This window comes from Geotrypetes seraphini, chromosome 16, assembly GCF_902459505.1.
Source record: "Geotrypetes seraphini chromosome 16, aGeoSer1.1, whole genome shotgun sequence".
Lineage (NCBI taxonomy): Eukaryota > Metazoa > Chordata > Amphibia > Gymnophiona > Dermophiidae > Geotrypetes > Geotrypetes seraphini.
Genome location: NC_047099.1, coordinates 1,872,911 through 1,891,220, shown reverse-complemented (window position 1 = coordinate 1,891,220; position 18,310 = coordinate 1,872,911). Strand labels below are relative to the sequence as shown.

General features: G+C 42.0%; 1 long non-coding RNA gene across 1 annotated transcript; it reads left to right on the top strand.

Moving 5' to 3' along the window:
- Positions 1 to 5,742: 5,742 nt before the first annotated feature.
- Positions 5,743 to 15,076, top strand: LOC117349846. Its single transcript, XR_004537194.1, has 3 exons — positions 5,743 to 5,805; positions 13,871 to 13,988; positions 14,388 to 15,076. It is a non-coding gene; the product is annotated as an uncharacterized LOC117349846 (long non-coding RNA).
- Positions 15,077 to 18,310: the final 3,234 nt, after the last annotated feature.

Here is an 18,310-nt window from a genome sequence, read left to right as displayed (position 1 = left end):
GGAGTCGCCCCTGACTGTTTACATCACTTTGGCAAGAGGGCGTTGACAAGAACAAGAGCTGCACGCTTTTATTAAGTGTGCTGCATAGCAATAGAACATCTAAATGGTCAGGAGTCGCCCCTGACTCTTTACGTCACTTTGGGAAGATGTCGGTTGACTGTGACGAAAAGAATAAGAGCTTCATGGTTTAAAATGTGCTGGATAGCCCCAGAAAAGGGATCTAAATTACCAGGAGTCGCCCCTGACTGATTACATCGCTTTGGGAAGAGGTCGGTTTGACGGTGACGAGAAGAACAAGAGCTTCATGGTTTAAAATGTGCTGGATAGCCCCAGAAAAGGGATCTAAATTACCAGGAGTCGCCCCTGACTGATTACATCGCTTTGGGAAGAGGTCGGTTTGACGGTGACGAGAAGAACAAGAGCTTCATGGTTTAAAATGTGCTGGATAGCCCCAGAAAAGGGATCTAAATGGCCAGGAGTTGCCCCTGACTGTTTACTTCACTTTGGCAAGAGGGCGTTGACAAGAACAAGAGCTGCACGCTTTAAGTGCGCTGGATAGCAATAGAAGATCTAAATGGCCAGGAGTCGCCCCTGACTGTTTACATCACTTTGGCGGGAGGGTGTTGACAGTGACGATAAGAACAAGAGCTTAATGCTTTAAAATGCGCTGGATAGCCCCAGAAGAGGGATCTAAATGGCCAGGAGTCGCCCCTGACTGTTTACATCACTTTGACAAGAGTGCGTTGACAAGAACAAGTGCTGCACAATTTTAAGTGCGCTGGATAGCAATAGAAGATCTAAATGATCAGGAGTCGCCCCTGACTGTTTACATCACTTTGGGAAGAGGTCGGTTGACAGTGACGACAAGAACAAGAGCTTCATGTTTTAAAATGTGCTGGATAACCCCAGAAGAGGGATCTAAATGGCCAGGAGTCGCCCCTGACTGTTTACGTCACTTTGGCAGTAGGGTGTTGACAGTGACTACAAGAATAAAAGCTTCATGGTTTAAAATGTGCTGGATGGCCCCAGAAGAGGGATCTAAACAGCCAGGAGTCGCCCTTGACCTTTTATATCACTTTGGGAAGAGGTCGGTTGACAGTGACGAGAAGAACAGGAGCTTCATGTTTTAAAATGTGCTGGATAGCCGCAAAAGAGGGATCTGAATGGCCAGGAGTCGCCCCTGACTGTTTACTTCACTTTGGCAAGAGGGCGTTGACAAGAGCAAGAGCTGCACGCTTTTAAGTGCGCTGGATAGCAATAGAAGATCTAAATGGCCAGGAGTCGCCCCTGACTGTTTACATCACTTTGGCAAGAGGGCGTTGACAAGAACAAGAGCGGCACGCTTTTAAGTGCGCTGGATAGCAATAGAAGATCTAAATGGCCAGGAGTCTCCCCTGACTGTTTACATCACTTTGGCAAGAGGGCGTTGACAAGAACAAGAGCTGCACGCTTTTAAGTGCGCTGGATAGCAATAGAAGATCTAAATGGCCAGGAGTCTCCCCTGACTGTTTACATCACTTTGGCAAGAGGGCGTTGACAAGAACAAGAGCTGCACGCTTTTAAGTGTGCTGGATAGCAATAGAAGATCTAAATGGCCAGGAGTCGCCCCTGACTGTTTACATCACTTTGGCAAGAGGGCGTTGACAAGAACAAGAGCGGCACGCTTTTAAGTGCGCTGGATAGCAATAGAAGATCTAAACGGCCAGGAGTCGCCCCTGACTGTTTACATCACTTTGGCAAGAGGGCGTTGACAAGAACAAGAGCTGCACGCTTTTAAGTGCGCTGGATAGCAATAGAAGATCTAAATGGCCAGGAGTCGCCCCTGACTGTTTACATCACTTTGGCAAGAGGGCGTTGACAAGAACAAGAGCGGCACGCTTTTAAGTGCGCTGGATAGCAATAGAAGATCTAAACGGCCAGGAGTCGCACCTGACTGTTTACATCACTTTGGCAAGAGGGCGTTGACAAGAACAAGAGCGGCACCCTTTTAAGTGCGCTGGATAGCAATAGAAGATCTAAACGGCCAGGAGTCGCCCCTGACTGTTTACATCACTTTGGCAAGAGGGCGTTGACAAGAACAAGAGCGGCACCCTTTTAAGTGCGCTGGATAGCAATAGAAGATCTAAATGGCCAGGAGTCGCCCCTGACTGTTTACATCACTTTGGCAAGAGGGCGTTGACAAGAACAAGAGCTGCACGCTTTTAAGTGCGCTGGATAGCAATAGAAGATCTAAATGGCCAGGAGTCGCCCCTCACTGTTTACATCACTTTGGCAAGAGGGCGTTGACAAGAACAATAGCTGCACGCTTTTAAGTGCGCTGGATAGCAATAGAAGATCTAAATGGCCAGAAGTCGCCCCTGACTGTTTACATCACTTTGGCAAGAGGGCGTTGACAAGAACAAGAGTAGCACGCTTTTAAGTGCGCTGGATAGCAATAGAAGATCTAAATGGCCAGGAGTCGCCCCTGACTGTTTACATCACTTTGGCAAGAGTGCGTTGACAAGAACAAGAGCGGCACGCTTTTAAGTGCGCTGGATAGCAATAGAAGATCTAAATGGCCAGGAGTCCCCCCTGACTGTTTACATCACTTTGGCAGGAGAGTGTTCACAGTGACGACAAGAGCTTCATTCTTTAAAATGTGCTGGATAGCCCCAGAAGAGGGATTTTAATGGCCAGGAGTCGCCCCTGACTGTTTACATCACTTTGGCAAGAGGGCGTTGACAAGAACAAGAGCGGCACGCTTTTAAGTGCGCTGGATAGCAATAGAAGATCTAAATGGCCAGGAGTCGCCCCTGACTGTTTACATCACTTTGGCAAGAGGGCGTTGACAAGAACAAGAGCTGCACGCTTTTAAGTGCGCTGGATAGCAATAGAAGATCTAAATGGCCAGGAGTCGCCCCTGACTGTTTACATCACTTTGGCAAGAGGGCGTTGACAAGAACAAGAGCTGCACGCTTTTAAGTGCGCTGGATAGCAATAGAAGATCTAAATGGCCAGGAGTCGCCCCTGACTGTTTACATCACTTTGGCAAGAGGGCGTTGACAAGAACAAGAGCTGCACGCTTTTAAGTGCGCTGGATAGCAATAGAAGATCTAAATGGCCAGGAGTCGCCCCTGACTGTTTACATCACTTTGGCAAGAGGGCGTTGACAAGAACAAGAGCTGCACGCTTTTAAGTGCGCTGGATAGCAATAGAAGATCTAAATGGCCAGGAGTCGCCCCTGACTGTTTACATCACTTTGGCAAGAGGGCGTTGACAAGAGCAAGAGCTGCACGCTTTTAAGTGCGCTGGATAGCAATAGAAGATCTAAATGGCCAGGAGTCGCCCCTGACTGTTTACATCACTTTGGCAAGAGGGCGTTGACAAGAACAAGAGCTGCACGCTTTTAAGTGCGCTGGATAGCAATAGAAGATCTAAATGGCCAGGAGTCGCCCCTGACTGTTTACATCACTTTGGCAAGAGGGCGTTGACAAGAACAAGAGCTGCACGCTTTTAAGTGCGCTGGATAGCAATAGAAGATCTAAATGGCCAGGAGTCGCCCCTGACTGTTTACATCACTTTGGCAAGAGGGCGTTGACAAGAACAAGAGCTGCACGCTTTTAAGTGCGCTGGATAGCAATAGAAGATCTAAATGGCCAGGAGTCGCCCCTGACTGTTTACATCACTTTGGGAAGAGGTCGGTTGATGGTGACAAGAACAAGAGCTTCATGCTTTAAAATATATCACTTTGGCAAGAGGGCGTTGACAAGAACAAGAGCTGCACGCTTTTAAGTGCACTGGATAGCAATAGAAGATCTAAATGGCCAGGAATCTCCCCTGACTGTTTACATCACTTTGGCGGGTGACAGTGACGACAAGAACAAGAGCTTCATTCTTTAAAATGTGCTGGATAGCCCCAGAAGAGGGATCTTATTGGCCAGGAGTCGCCCCAGATTGTTTACATCATTTTGTTAGGAGGGCAATAATTGTGACAACAAGAACAAGAGCTTCATGCTTTAAAATGTGCTGGATAGCCCCAGAAAAGGGATCTAAATGGCCAGGAGTCGCCCCTGACTGATTACATCACTTTGGCAAGAGGGCATCGACAAGAACAAGAGCTACACGCTTTTAAGTGCGCTGGATAGCAATAGACGATCTAAATGGCCAGGAGTCGCCCCTGACTGTTTACATCACTTTGGGAAGAGGTCGGTTGACAGTGATGACAAGAACAAGAGCTTCATGCTTTATAATGTGCTGGATAACCCCAGAAGAGGGGTCTAAATGGCCAGGAGTCGCCCCTGACTGTTTACATCACTTTGGCAAGAGGGCGTTGACAAGAACAAGAGCTGCACGCTTTTATTAAGTGTGCTGCATAGCAATAGAACATCTAAATGGTCAGGAGTCGCCCCTGACTCTTTACGTCACTTTGGGAAGATGTCGGTTGACTGTGACGAAAAGAATAAGAGCTTCATGGTTTAAAATGTGCTGGATAGCCCCAGAAAAGGGATCTAAATTACCAGGAGTCGCCCCTGACTGATTACATCGCTTTGGGAAGAGGTCGGTTTGACGGTGACGAGAAGAACAAGAGCTTCATGGTTTAAAATGTGCTGGATAGCCCCAGAAAAGGGATCTAAATTACCAGGAGTCGCCCCTGACTGATTACATCGCTTTGGGAAGAGGTCGGTTTGACGGTGACGAGAAGAACAAGAGCTTCATGGTTTAAAATGTGCTGGATAGCCCCAGAAAAGGGATCTAAATGGCCAGGAGTTGCCCCTGACTGTTTACTTCACTTTGGCAAGAGGGCGTTGACAAGAACAAGAGCTGCACGCTTTAAGTGCGCTGGATAGCAATAGAAGATCTAAATGGCCAGGAGTCGCCCCTGACTGTTTACATCACTTTGGCGGGAGGGTGTTGACAGTGACGATAAGAACAAGAGCTTAATGCTTTAAAATGCGCTGGATAGCCCCAGAAGAGGGATCTAAATGGCCAGGAGTCGCCCCTGACTGTTTACATCACTTTGACAAGAGTGCGTTGACAAGAACAAGTGCTGCACAATTTTAAGTGCGCTGGATAGCAATAGAAGATCTAAATGATCAGGAGTCGCCCCTGACTGTTTACATCACTTTGGGAAGAGGTCGGTTGACAGTGACGACAAGAACAAGAGCTTCATGTTTTAAAATGTGCTGGATAACCCCAGAAGAGGGATCTAAATGGCCAGGAGTCGCTCCTGACTGTTTAAATCCCTTTGGCAAGAGGGCAGTGACTGTGACGACAAGAACAAGAGCTGTAACCCCAGAAGAGGGATCTAAATGGCCAGGAGTCGCCCCTGACTGTTTACATCACTTTGGCAAGAGGGCTGATTAGAACAAGAGCTGCACGCTTCTAAGTGCGCTGGATAGCAATAGAAGATCTAAATGGCCAGCAGGTTGCCCCTGAATGTTTATATCACTTTGGCAAGTGGGCAGTGATGATGAGAACGAGAGCTGCATGCTTAGTTGCACTGGTTAGCCCCAGATGAGTGATCTGAGTGGCCTGGAGCAACTGTTGGCCCATTACATGATTTATAATATCGACTTGTATGTATCTCCCTTTGTCCAGAGTTCTTAATCCCCTGTTGTATTAGTAATTTAGCTTAGGTTCTATTGTCTGCTTGAGCTTCATATCATGTTGATTCAGTGGCTGAAATGGAGCTTTGAGAAAAACTTCCAAAATCAAAGACTAACACCAGATTTCTGGTCACCAGTTTTGGATATGTTCCTTCCCACAGGTAGAAAGACAAGGTTCTGCAGGAGATTGCAAAGCTAGATTGAGATCGAACTTATGCTGGTGAGTCCACATCTGCTTTTTCTGAGCCATTGCTTGAGGTTTTGTTCCACAAGAGCATGGCGAGAATAACTGTGTTGTCTGTCATCTCTTTGGCTCAGCTGTAGTTACTAAGGAGTACGACAACAGCTGCTAGAGGTAATCCTGGTATCTTTCATCTGAATGCGCTAGGGACATCTGATAATAATTTGCAGCTGCCATCCTGGAACCCTCTGTGATAAGTACCGATGGGGGACTGGTGCCTGATTTAGGGTCCCTGGAGGACCATGAATATTCATGAGATCTGCATGCAGTGGTTCGCTAATATACAGTATGCATATTCATTGTATAATCCTAAAACACCTGGCCAGCCAAGTGTGCCTCCAGGAGAAGGGCAGTGCTGTGTCCATAGGATTAGTATGGTTCAGAGGACCTGTTGACCCTAAACATAACACTAGCCTTACTGGGTCAGACCAATGCCAATCGAGACCATTAGCCCGGTCTCAGGTGGCCAATCCAGGTTACTGGTACCTGGCAAAAACCCAAAGAGTAGCAACATTCCAGAGTCTCAGAGTGAGATTCTGGAACCCCAAAGAGTGTCAAGATTCCATGCTACCAATCCAGGGCAAGCAGTGGCTTCCCCCATGTCTTTCTCAATAATAAGAGTAGTGTTAAGGGTTTGGACAATTTACTGGAGGAAAAGTCCATAGTCTCTCTGGTCCAGTGAACTTTTTGCTGACTAAGTTCAACTTTTATGGAGTTTTGAAAATTCTGCTTTTGATCCAAATCTGTTCTCTAATCTAATCTTCCATTTGTCAGTTGCACATACCTATACAGGCTCTGACCCCCCACTACCATAAATCAAAGTTCCAAAGAACATAAGAAGTGTCTGCTGGGTCAGACCAGAGGTTCATCGTGCCCAGCAGTCAGCTCTCGCAGTGGCCCAACAGGTCCAGAACCTGTGTAGTAGTGGTACTATTTGTACCCCTTATCCCTTCAGAAAATTGTCAGATCCCTTCTTGAACCTTAACACCGTACTCTGTCCTATCACGCCCTCTGGAAGCACATTCCAGTTGTCCACCACCCGTTGGATGAAGAAGAACTTCCTAGCATTGGTTCTGAATCTTTCTTCTTTCAACTTTTCTGAATGCCCTCTCGTTCTTGTAATTTTCGAAAGTTTGAAGAATCTGTTCCTCTCCATGATCTTGTAAGTCTTATCATATCCCCTCTAATTCTCCTCTTCTCCAGGGAAAAGAGCCCCAGTTACTCCAGTCTCGTAGAAATGGAGGGTGGTGAGTAACCTTAGTGTAATATATACAGGAAACTAATAAGTGAATGAAAAAAGAGAATGGAAACTAGAACCACTATGCAGGACAAACATACATACCCCGAGGGTCCTATGGGGGGAATACGTGGAAAAACGAATTCAAAAAAATGTATGTATTAAAAGCACAATTTCCATAAATTAATTAAAATTTCAAAGATATCTGTAGCTTAGCATTGCTATCAAATGTTACATCAAGCATATTCGCAGGGAAAGGGAAACAATAAAAAGAAGCAGATGGAAGAAAGTAAAAATCAAAAAACCAGTCAATCCAGACCATATGCCAATAAAATACCAATAAAATAACCACGTACTGCTGATAAATTAGAATAGAAAGAACTTCCGGTAATTGATTTTATATGTGCTTAATTCTTTTTTAGTCAAGGTTCAAAGTAAACTATCATCTTGTGATGCTTGGAAAACATCTGCCCCGGTCTAAAAAAAAGGGGGGAAGAAGAGGCGGAAACCCGGAACAAAAGACAAAATATATAACAATAACGGTAACAATTAAAAAGACCGCACAGGAAAGCCGCAATAAAGAATGGCTGTGCAGATAAAAACTAAAGCGAAAACCTAAGTGGGGGCAGGTGTGGGAGACACAAAGTAACTTACCTAATATGCGGAGAGTCTCAAGCGAAACGCTGCTAACAAACCAACTAGGGATGCGCGTAGAAGGAAGAGCATTTAAATGTGTATGGCAAAGGATTAGACAGAACCTAATTGGTGGAGAATTCCACGTGACTAAAAAAGGGGAGGAGCAGGAAACGGGCAAGCATGCAAAAGAAACTAAGGTGAATGGAGAATCTAAAGTTAGGGGAAAAAAGCGTTAAGCACATATGAAAGCGTATAGAGGATATGGAGAATGGAGTGATACAGCTGCGTGGTACACAAAGTTTTGGCGATTACTAAACCCAACTGCAAAGGAACACAGAATAACGTTAAAAAAATCATCAAGTTTAAACATAATAAACAAAGATATTCTATCAAATGAGAGACATGAATAATAGTAAAAGATATAGAGATATATAATTACAATAAAGATGCCTACAGAAAAAATTAATATCTAAAATTTCTAATAAAAGCCACACAAATAATAAACAAGCAGAAAACCTATATGTAAGTACATCAGTGCAATGTAATTCATATAAAAAAGTATAATTTATGATGCAAAGTTAAAATATAAAAGTCTATTTGTCAAGAAAGAAACATAAAATGATTATATGAAAATAAGTGAAGCAACTAAACATCTTTAAAAATAGGTTTTGTCATATTTAAAATCAATAGTTAAATGTAATGAATTTTGAAGGACAACAATTTATGGGTGGCCATTACTAATTCTCAATGGCCATGGATGAAATAAGGAGCATTTGGAACATATAAAATGCATGAGAAATATAAAAGCACATGATGAAATCCACTATCTTCTGAATATGTAATTAAGAGACCATAACAAACATAAAAATCAAATGCATCATAATTTATATATAGATAAAATAAGGCACATTAGAACATATAAAATACATAATGTGTATAAAACCACAATGAAATTCAAATAAATATGGAACATCAATAAATATCATTGAAGAAGTATACAATATATTTCAAAAATCTTAAATAATTAAGACCATAATCGTTAAAAATCTAAACACAAAAAGATACTACTAGATGCATCATGATAAGTGTGTGTTAAGTAAGATATCCAATTTAGAATATATTAACATAATCTGCTTTTATCAGTTAAAGGTCAATTTGATGTAAACAAAAAATTCAAAGTAAATATATTAGAGTTCTCAAAGAAAAGATGTAATCTACATCGTGATTAAGACCAGCAGGATTTGTGGTGGTCATTTCTCGTCTCTCTCTCGCATGTAAAGATCGATTGGTTCCCTCAGCATTACCTATGATTGAGCAGGATGCATATAGTTGTCCATGATGCATCTCTTGTTGTCTGTCTGTAAACATACTTCGAATATTCAATTTTTTAAACCTCCCAGAACAAAAAAAAGAATACAGACTTAACTGTAATACAGACAGTGTTCTTTACATTATTATGTGCCCGTGCAATCTTCTATACATGGGAAAAACCAAAAGAACATCGTAGTTGTGTTCTGAGATGAGTAGTATCTGCCCCATTGGTTAATCATTGGATCGAAATGGATCACATTGTTGATCTTTCTTTCTATTTAAGACATTTACACCAAGGCAGAAGGGAGGTGACATTAACCAGTTACTTCTACAATCGGAACACTACAAACCCTGCAGGTCTTAATCACAATGTAGATTACATCTCTTTTTCTTTGAGAAATCTAATATTTACTTTGAATTTTTGGTTTACATCAAATTGACCTTTAACTGATAAGCAGATTATGTGCATATATTATCAATTGGATATCCTAACACATGCTCATCATGATGCATCTAGTCATATCTTTTTGAGTTAAGATTTTAACGCTTATTATGGTCTTAATTATTTATGTGGTTTGAAATATATTATATACACCTCTTCAATGATATTTATTGATGTTCCATGTTTATTTGAATTTCATTATGTGGTTTTATACACATATTTTATATGTTTTTATGTGCCTTATATTTTATCTATATATATATTATGATGCATTAGATTTTTATGTTCATTATAGTCTCTTAATTACACATTCTGAAGATATTGTAGATTTCATCGTGCTTTTATATTTGTCATGCATTTTGTTACAAATGTGCTTTATTTCATTCATGGCAATTGAATTAGTAATGGCCCTATAAATTGTTACCCTTCAAAATTAATTATGTTTAACTATTGATTTTTAAATATGACAAATCTATTTTTAAAGATATTTAGTTGCATCACTTATTTTCATATATAATCGTTTTTGTTTCTTGCTTAACTAAATAGACTTTCTTTATATTTTAACTTGGTATCATAAATTATACTTTGTCATATGCATTACATTACACTGATGTACTTATACATATAGGTTTTCTACTCGTTTATTATCTGTGTGGCTTATTAGAATTTTTAGATTTAATTTTTTCTATAGGCATCTTTGTTGTAATTATGTATCTCTTTCTTTTACTGTTATTCATGTCTCTCATTTGATAGAATGTCTTTGTTTATTATGTTTCAACTTGATGATTTTTTAAATGTTGTTCTGTGTTCCTTTGCAGTTGGGTTTAGTAATTGCCAAAATTTTCTGTGTACCACACAGCTGTATCACTCCACTCTCCATATCCTCTATACGCTTTCATATGTGCTTAACGCTTTTTTCCCCTAACTTTAGATTCTCCGTTCACCTTAGTTCTTCTTTTGCATGCTTGCCCGTTTCCTGCTCCTCCCCTTTTTTTAGTCACGTGGAATTCTCCACCAATTAGGTTCTGTCTAATCCTTTGCCATACATATTTAAATGCTCTTCCTTCTACGCGCATCCCTATTTGGTTTGTTAGCAGCGTTTCGCATGAGACTCTCCGCTTATTAGGTAAGTTACTTCGTCTCCCACACCTGCCCCTCACTTGGGTTTTCGCTTTCGTTTTTATCTGCACAGCCCTTCCTTATCGTGGCTTTCCTGTGCGGTCCTTTATTGTTACCGTTTATTTTGGCTTGTTCCGGGTTTTCGCCTCTTCTTCCCTCTTAGACATGTGCAGATGTTTTCCAAGCATGACAAGATATGATGATGATGATAACAGTTTATATACTGCAGGACTGAAGTTCTATGCGATTTACAATGATTAACTCTACTCAATCTGTAGCATCTTTTTAAAGTTAAGGGTTAGTGATAACAGTTCTTGAGGTCAGTTGTCATGGACTAAGATTGTATAGGTCAGTTACTAAATACTTCAAGAACAGATATGTTTTTAGGTGTTTCCTAAATTCCCCATAAGTAGTATGCCTAAGAAAGTTGTTCCAGATCTTTACCCCATAATGCTGCTTGATGTGAGAAAAGATGTTGATGATGACTTCAGAATTTACATCCTCTAACCAGTGGAGAAACAAAATTCAGATGTGAGCTTCTCTTCCATCTGTTGGTTGTGATAGTTTACTTTTATATCTTTAATTCCTTTTTAGTCACGGTTAAATTACCGGAAGTTATTTCTATTCTAATTTATCAGCAGTACACGGTATTTTATTGGCATATGGTTGGATTGACCGTGTTTTTGGGTTTTTACTTTCATCTGCTTCTTGTAGCCCCGAGGGCACCAGAAGTTAGATTTTTCATCTGTATCGGCAATATGCCGTTTTTTCCCTGCATTTTTATATGGCACTGTTAATTTGCTTGATGTAACATGTGGTTCTAGCTTCCATTCTCTTTTTTCATTTTGGTAGGCTCACTTATTAGTTTCCTGTATATATTACACTAACCACCCTCCATATTCTACTTTTAAAGTGTTTTTTTTTTCTATATATTTAAGGTTTAATACCACTATTTTTTGGCTGATATCTATTATGGTCTTTCACTAATTTATCACATTTTGTAATTTATTCAGATGAAACCTTTTCATACCTGCTTGTTTCTTATTCTTTCTTACTGTTTATCAGTCTCTCACCAATTTATCATTACTAGCTTCATCTCCACATCACTGTTATATCCCACAATTTTTGCATGCATGAAATCACTTAATTTTAAGTGTTTTAAACATTACATTATTAATTTTAATGTACCCCTCATGTTATAGGACCACTTGAAGAAGACTTTGTCGAAATGCAGACCATGTTGAGTCCTGTACTCTTAGTGGACTAGGTCCTTTTTATGTGGATTTTAATAAAGTCCGTTTAAGGAACATGGTTACTCCACAGGGCTTTTTTGTTTCTCTTGGATTTTCTTCACTGGATATTTTGGGGTCATTCTTTTGGTTTTGGCTGGTCTCCCGCGTACCAGTAATGGGTCAGGTGTTTTCAGATGCCTAGAAGTAGGCAAATTAACCTGACTCCCAAACCACATACTCGTATGTAAGGATAACTGTGGCCATGCATCTTGGAAATCCAACCTATCGCTGGCTCTTGAGAGAGAAGCTGGGCATCAGCTGGGTTGTCTTGTGGTGCAATTGACTTAAGATTTCTGCTTGTTGCCCCATTGCATGCTGGGTGCTGTAGTTTTTGATTACACACTGGGGTTTGTGGTCTTATTTTTTCTCTGCACATTGACCTCACCTGAGTTGATTTTTAAGGGCTGAAATGAGGACCGGGGTCCCCTCTTTTCTCCTCTGCAGCCAGCCAGCCAGCAGGGAGTTGATATGGGAGCCATGGTAGTAATCGCTGTTTCTGCCTTCATAATTGGGGGTTTCCTGATCAGCAGCCTAGAGTTTATCTATTCCCAAACGGGTACATAGTCTAGCTACACCCTTCTATCCAAAGCATGGCCACTGCTGCCTTTGAGTGCTTGCATGTGTGGGGGGAGCAGGTCTGATTTTTGGGTGCACACAATGTGTTCCATTTTTCTAACAGGGTAGCAGCTGACTCTCCTGTTATTGTATGAGAGGGTGAATGTAGAGGCTGAGCCACTGCAAACTATTTATACTAAAATGGTAGTCAATGAAAAGCTGTACAGCCAAAAATGTGTGGAAACCAATTTGAGTTTGCACAATAAAATTGACCCCATTGTCTACTGACCATTGTGATCTGCAAATTCCATCTGTGCGGGATCTGAGGTTAACATCATCTAGCGATAGTATCTTTCATTGTATTGGTCCCAGGGAATGGAACAACCTCCCCTGAGTACGATCGCCAACAGCAGAATATGCCAAACTAAGAAATTACTCAAAAGGCACTTGTTTTGTCAGATGAAATATAAGGTCTGAGATTGTTTAACAAACAGGAGTGGAGATTGGATTGTAGGGTGCTGGTCACTGATGTATTCTATGGTTTGATCTGTTTAATTATTGTTTAATCGTTGATGCAACTTGTTTGTTAGATGTAATTTTGTATGCAAGTGTGTAACTCACCCAGGCAGGGATAAACATAAAACCCTTCACAGGCCATGTTTTGCCCTCATTAAGGGCTGCATCAGGGGTTAATAAAACTAGGTGGTATATAAAAACTGAATCACCAACAGGTGAACGCCACAAAGTAAAAGGTAACGCCCCCTCAAAAGTGTCTGGAGACGCAGCATTAGATAACACTCAAATGCAGCTCTTAATGTGGGTGAAACGCAGCCTGTGTCGGGTTTTATGCGATCAATTTTATTGTGCAGACATTTAGATAAAATTCAGAGTTATCTAATGCTGCTGTCTCCACAGAGACATACTTTTTGAGGGGCGTTACCTTTTACGTTGTGGCATTTCACCTGTTGGTGATTCAGTTTGTATACACCACCTAGTTTTATTAATCCCTGATGCAGCCCTTAATGTGGTCGAAACATGGCCTGTCGGGTTATGTGTTATCTGGGTTTTTTTATCTTAACATCTGCACAAAAAAATTTGAACTTGGTTTCCACACCTTTTTGGCTGTGCTGTTTTTTGCTGACTTCCATTTTGGATCTTACAGACCACCTACCCTGTTTACTAAGAAACGGTAAACTTTGTAGTCAAAGCTGACACACTGGGATTCCCCCAGCACAGGTTCAGACATCACCGCTTTAAATTTTCTGCACATTTACTTGTCTCTCCTCCTCCCTCGCCCCTTAAATCTAATTGTGGACAGACAAAGAAGATGTATGCAACTATTGAAAACCAATTTCATGCCGATCTCATGCCTAGTCATTTTGGATACCCTGAAAACCCAAGACAGGTTTGGGAATCCCTGACCTAAGCAGTAACTTTCTCTCTCTTCCCTAGACCCAAGAAGGACCTTTCTCCTGGGACCCCTGCTGCCTCTGACTGTTGAGAAACCGCAGAAAGATTCCTCGGATACGGAGTCTCCTCAGACTGAGATTCTGAGAGGAACCCTCAATAGGTAAGGCACCATTAATGTGGCCTTCAGCTGCCCTCCTGTCTTCCCCTCCTCCTGTTTAAGGAAACTTGGTTGGGCTTTTTGTCTCTTGCCTGTTTCACTGGCAGGATGTCTTGGACTTCCTCCGTCTGCAAATTCCTGGGTTCCAATCTCTGCCCTGTTTGGCTCAGCCTGTCCAGTTCCAACACTCATGCCTGAGAAGTCATATCTTCTGTTGTGCTGAATAAAGAATCAGAAAAGTAATTTTATTTATGCTTAAAAGTTCAAGACCAAACTCTTGTGTTTCAATTCTTTCCTGAGTCCATACCTCTCCCTTATTTGGACGAGACCCTCTTATCCCCCCCCCTCCCATTGCTATAAACTTGCAGTTTTTAATCGTGTGCCTTTCTGATCTCTCTGCAGCCTTTAGGAGGTGAATCGTTGGATATCCTGGAAACAGTGGCCAGAGAAGCTCTTTGAAGAGCTGTGAAGACCTTCTCCAACTAAGAGGTCCAGCTGCAAACAAGCCAACAGTTCAGTGCAAAGCTTTACAAATGGTCCAAAATGCGGCTGCAAGGCTAATTTGTGGAGTTAGAAAATTTGACCATATAACACCTTGACAGATTTCTTTAATACATTGAAAACACAAGAACATTTGTATCGTGGGGGTAACGCTGTGGAACAAATTAACTGGAGCTTTAAGAGCGTTATCGGATATTCTGAAATTTAATGCTGTTTTTAAGATGAACTGTACTGTGAAGATCTTTTCAAGATGTGATTATTCATCTGTAAACCAAGACGTTTGTAAAATTCTTCTTTGTTATATTCTGTGCATGTTATTGCAATGCCACCTCGATATAGGCAGTTGATAAATTTTTTTAAATACTCTCCCAACGACCACTAGTTGGTGACCCTCTGGTCTAATCTACTGTATTGTATTGCCAAACGTACTGTCCAATGTAACCTACTGTGAATGTTGGCTTATAACCCGTTCTGAGCTCCCGGGAGGACAAGATAGAAATCGAATTAAATGAATAAATGGAGGGAACTGAACATGTTCTGGAAATGTTGTAGCAAATAGATCCTATATAATAAAGTTTGTTTTTCATGTACTTTGCTCTTGGGTGCCTCCCTTATTCCTCTGGAAGGTGAGAAATTGCAGCATTTACTGTGCTTATAAATTGTTGGTCTGTATCCATGGAACGAGCTTTGGAAGTCAGGCGGCAGAGGATCCCGCTTCCGTCTCATAGACATGGAGAAGAATGCTCGTACAGCCAGCAGATAGCAAGATCAGGCACAGCACCTGTAAGCGGTAATCAGCCCAAAGCTTCCCTCTGTCGTGAACTGCCCAGGCAGAAACAGGAAGCTGCGTCAGAGGGAAGCTTTGGGCTGAGCCCCACTTGCAGGTGCTGTGGCTGATCTTGCTGTCGATGCTATGGTGGGGCCCGATCTTGCTGTCATGGGGGGGGGGGGGCAATCTTGCTGTCATCAGAAGGGGGAGAGGCCCGATCTTGCTGTCATGGCCGTTTCAAAAAAAATGGAAAGGTGACGAGTGGGCCCTAGGCACGTGCCTCCTGGGCCTATCCATTAATCCGGGCCCTATTCCCTGTGCATATTTTACCAGTCACTCTTCTCTCTAATCATTACTTAATTAATTTCTTTCTTGTCAAATTCCCACTCCAAACTGTGCTTAATAGTGATTTTCTTACATATATTTAATTTGTTTTGTTAATCCTTGTAGAAATGTTATTGAATTTATACTTTTTGCTGTTATTCTTTGTTTCAAACGGATTGTCCATCAATGTGTTTAGGTTTATACTTTAGACCAGTGTTCTTCAACCTTTTGACACCTATGGACCAGCCGGCCCACTGTGCGATCAACGCAGCGTCTTTGGGCCAGCTCCCTGAGTGCTGCATTGCACAAAACTGTGGGCAGCAGCTCCTCGCGCCTCATAACATAAGAACATAAGCAATGCCTCCGCTGGGTCAGACCTGGGGTCCATCATGTCCAGCAGCCTGCTCATGCGGTGGCCCAACAGGTCCAGGACCTGTGCAGTAATCCTCTATCTATACCCTTCTATCCCCTTTTTCAGCAGGAAATTGTCCAATCCTTTCTTAAACCCTGGTACCGTACTCTGCCCTATTACATCCTCTGGAAGCGCATTCCAGGTGTCTGCCACACGTTGGGTAAAGAAGAACTTCCTAGCATTCGTTTTGAATCTGTCCCCTTTCAATTTTTCTGAATGCCCTCTTGTTCTTTTTTTTTTTTTCCATGAAAATTTATTGAAAGTTTTACAAAATACAAATGCAAAAGGGAAAGTGGTACACAAGAAAAGTACAATAGTCAATAATGTACAGACAAAGTGTTGGTGTAATATGAAAAGTACATCAATGTAAGTGAGGAAGGGGTATAAAATATAATACTCAATAATCCCAAATCATTTTGAAAGTTTGAAGAATCTGTCCCTCTCTACTCTCTCTATGCCCTTGATGATCTTGTAAGTCTCTATCATATCCCCTCTAAGTCTCCTCTTCTCCAGGGAAAAGAGACCCAGTTTCTCCAATCTCTCAGCGTATGAAAGGTTTTCCATCCCCTTTATCAGACGCGTCGCTCTCCTCTGAACCCTCTCGAGTAACGCCATGTCTTTCTTAAGATACGGCGACCAGTATTGGACGCCCTGACTTCCTCTTCGATGTGTCTCACTCATGAAGTCTTCAGCTGTCCTGATTGGGTCCTCCATGGTGTAAAGTCCTTCTAGCTCCTGTATCTTGTCCTCTAGTCGCTTGACTTCCTTCTTTAAGTTTTCTAGCTCCTGACACCGACCGCATACATATGACTGTCTCCCCGAGGGGAGGTAGTCATACTAATGACAGTCTGTGCAGAACACTGGAAAGCTCATCTTCTGGTTTCCCTCTGCTTCCATTGTCTTTCCTACTTCAAGATAACATCTGGAAGCCTTCCCTCTGACGTTGCGACATTGGAGAGAAGGTTTCCAGTTCAAATGCAGGCCTTGTATAGAAGCCTTTTTCCACGGCTTTGTGCACTGCAGCACTCGGAGAGCTGGCCCGAAGACACTGCGTTGATCACACCATAGACAGGTGGCTGAAGAATGTTGTCTTGGGCCTGATGGACATGCTGGCCCAGTGGACCAGCACCAGTCCATGGACTGGCAGTTGAACACTGCTTTAGACTATTTAACTTGTATCCCGTCTGTACGGCTAATTCTATTCAAAATGTACGAACACAATATATTTCTCAGGTTTCATGAATATTCCCCAAACTGTTCCACTTTCTGTATATTACCTCCCTCACAGAATCCTGTACTGCGGGTTACCCTTTCCTACTCTGTTCCATTAACTATAAATAATTTATGAAGCTTCTTGTTCTACTTAATATGAATCGTTGTCACAGTCCCTTTTCTATGTGATTCATTCCCTTTCTCTTATATAAACACTTATTACACACCTCATTAACTCCTGTTGATTCTATTCTGTCTGGCTCTGAATAATTCGTAATGAATTGATCTGTTATGAACTTTCGTTTGATCCGATCATAAATGTTTTATTATAATGGTTACTTTTTTTTAATACAGCAGTTTAATAATATGCTTTCCTATATTCAGTTTGTCTCGGCATAGTTTGATATGAATTGTTTGCCCACCAATACTTGCAATATTATGAATTTAAATTTGATTTGCCATAAGAACATAAGAATTGCCGCTGCTGGGTCAGACCAATGGTCCATCCGCTCATGTGGCGGCCCCAAGGTCAAGACCAGTGCTCCAAATGAGTCCAGTCTCACCAGTTTAGCAGGAACTTGTCCAACTTTGTCTTGAAACCCTGGAGGGTGTTTTCCCCTACAACAGACTCCAGAAGAGCGTTCCAGTTTTCCACCACTCTCTGGGTGAAGAAGCATTTCCTTACATTTGTACGGAATCTATCCCCTTTCAACTTGAGATTGCCCTCTCGCTCTCCCTTCCTCCGAGAGGGTGAACAGTCTGTCTTTCTCTACTAAGTCTATTCCCTTCAGTATTTTGAATGTTTCAATCATGTCTCCTCTCAGTCTCCTCTTTTCAAGAGAGTTTCTCCAATCTTTTACTGTACGGCAACTCCTCCAGCCTCTTAACTATTTTAGTCGCCCTTCTCTGGACCCTTTCGAGTAGTACTGTGTCCTTCATGTATAGCGACCAGTGCTGGATGCAGTACTCCAGGTGAGGGCGCACCATGGCCCGGTACAGCGACATGATAACCTCGGATCTGTTCGTGATCCCCTTCTTGATCATTCCTAGCATTCTGTTCACCCTTTTTGCCGCCGTAGCACATTATGCAGATGGTTTCATGGACTT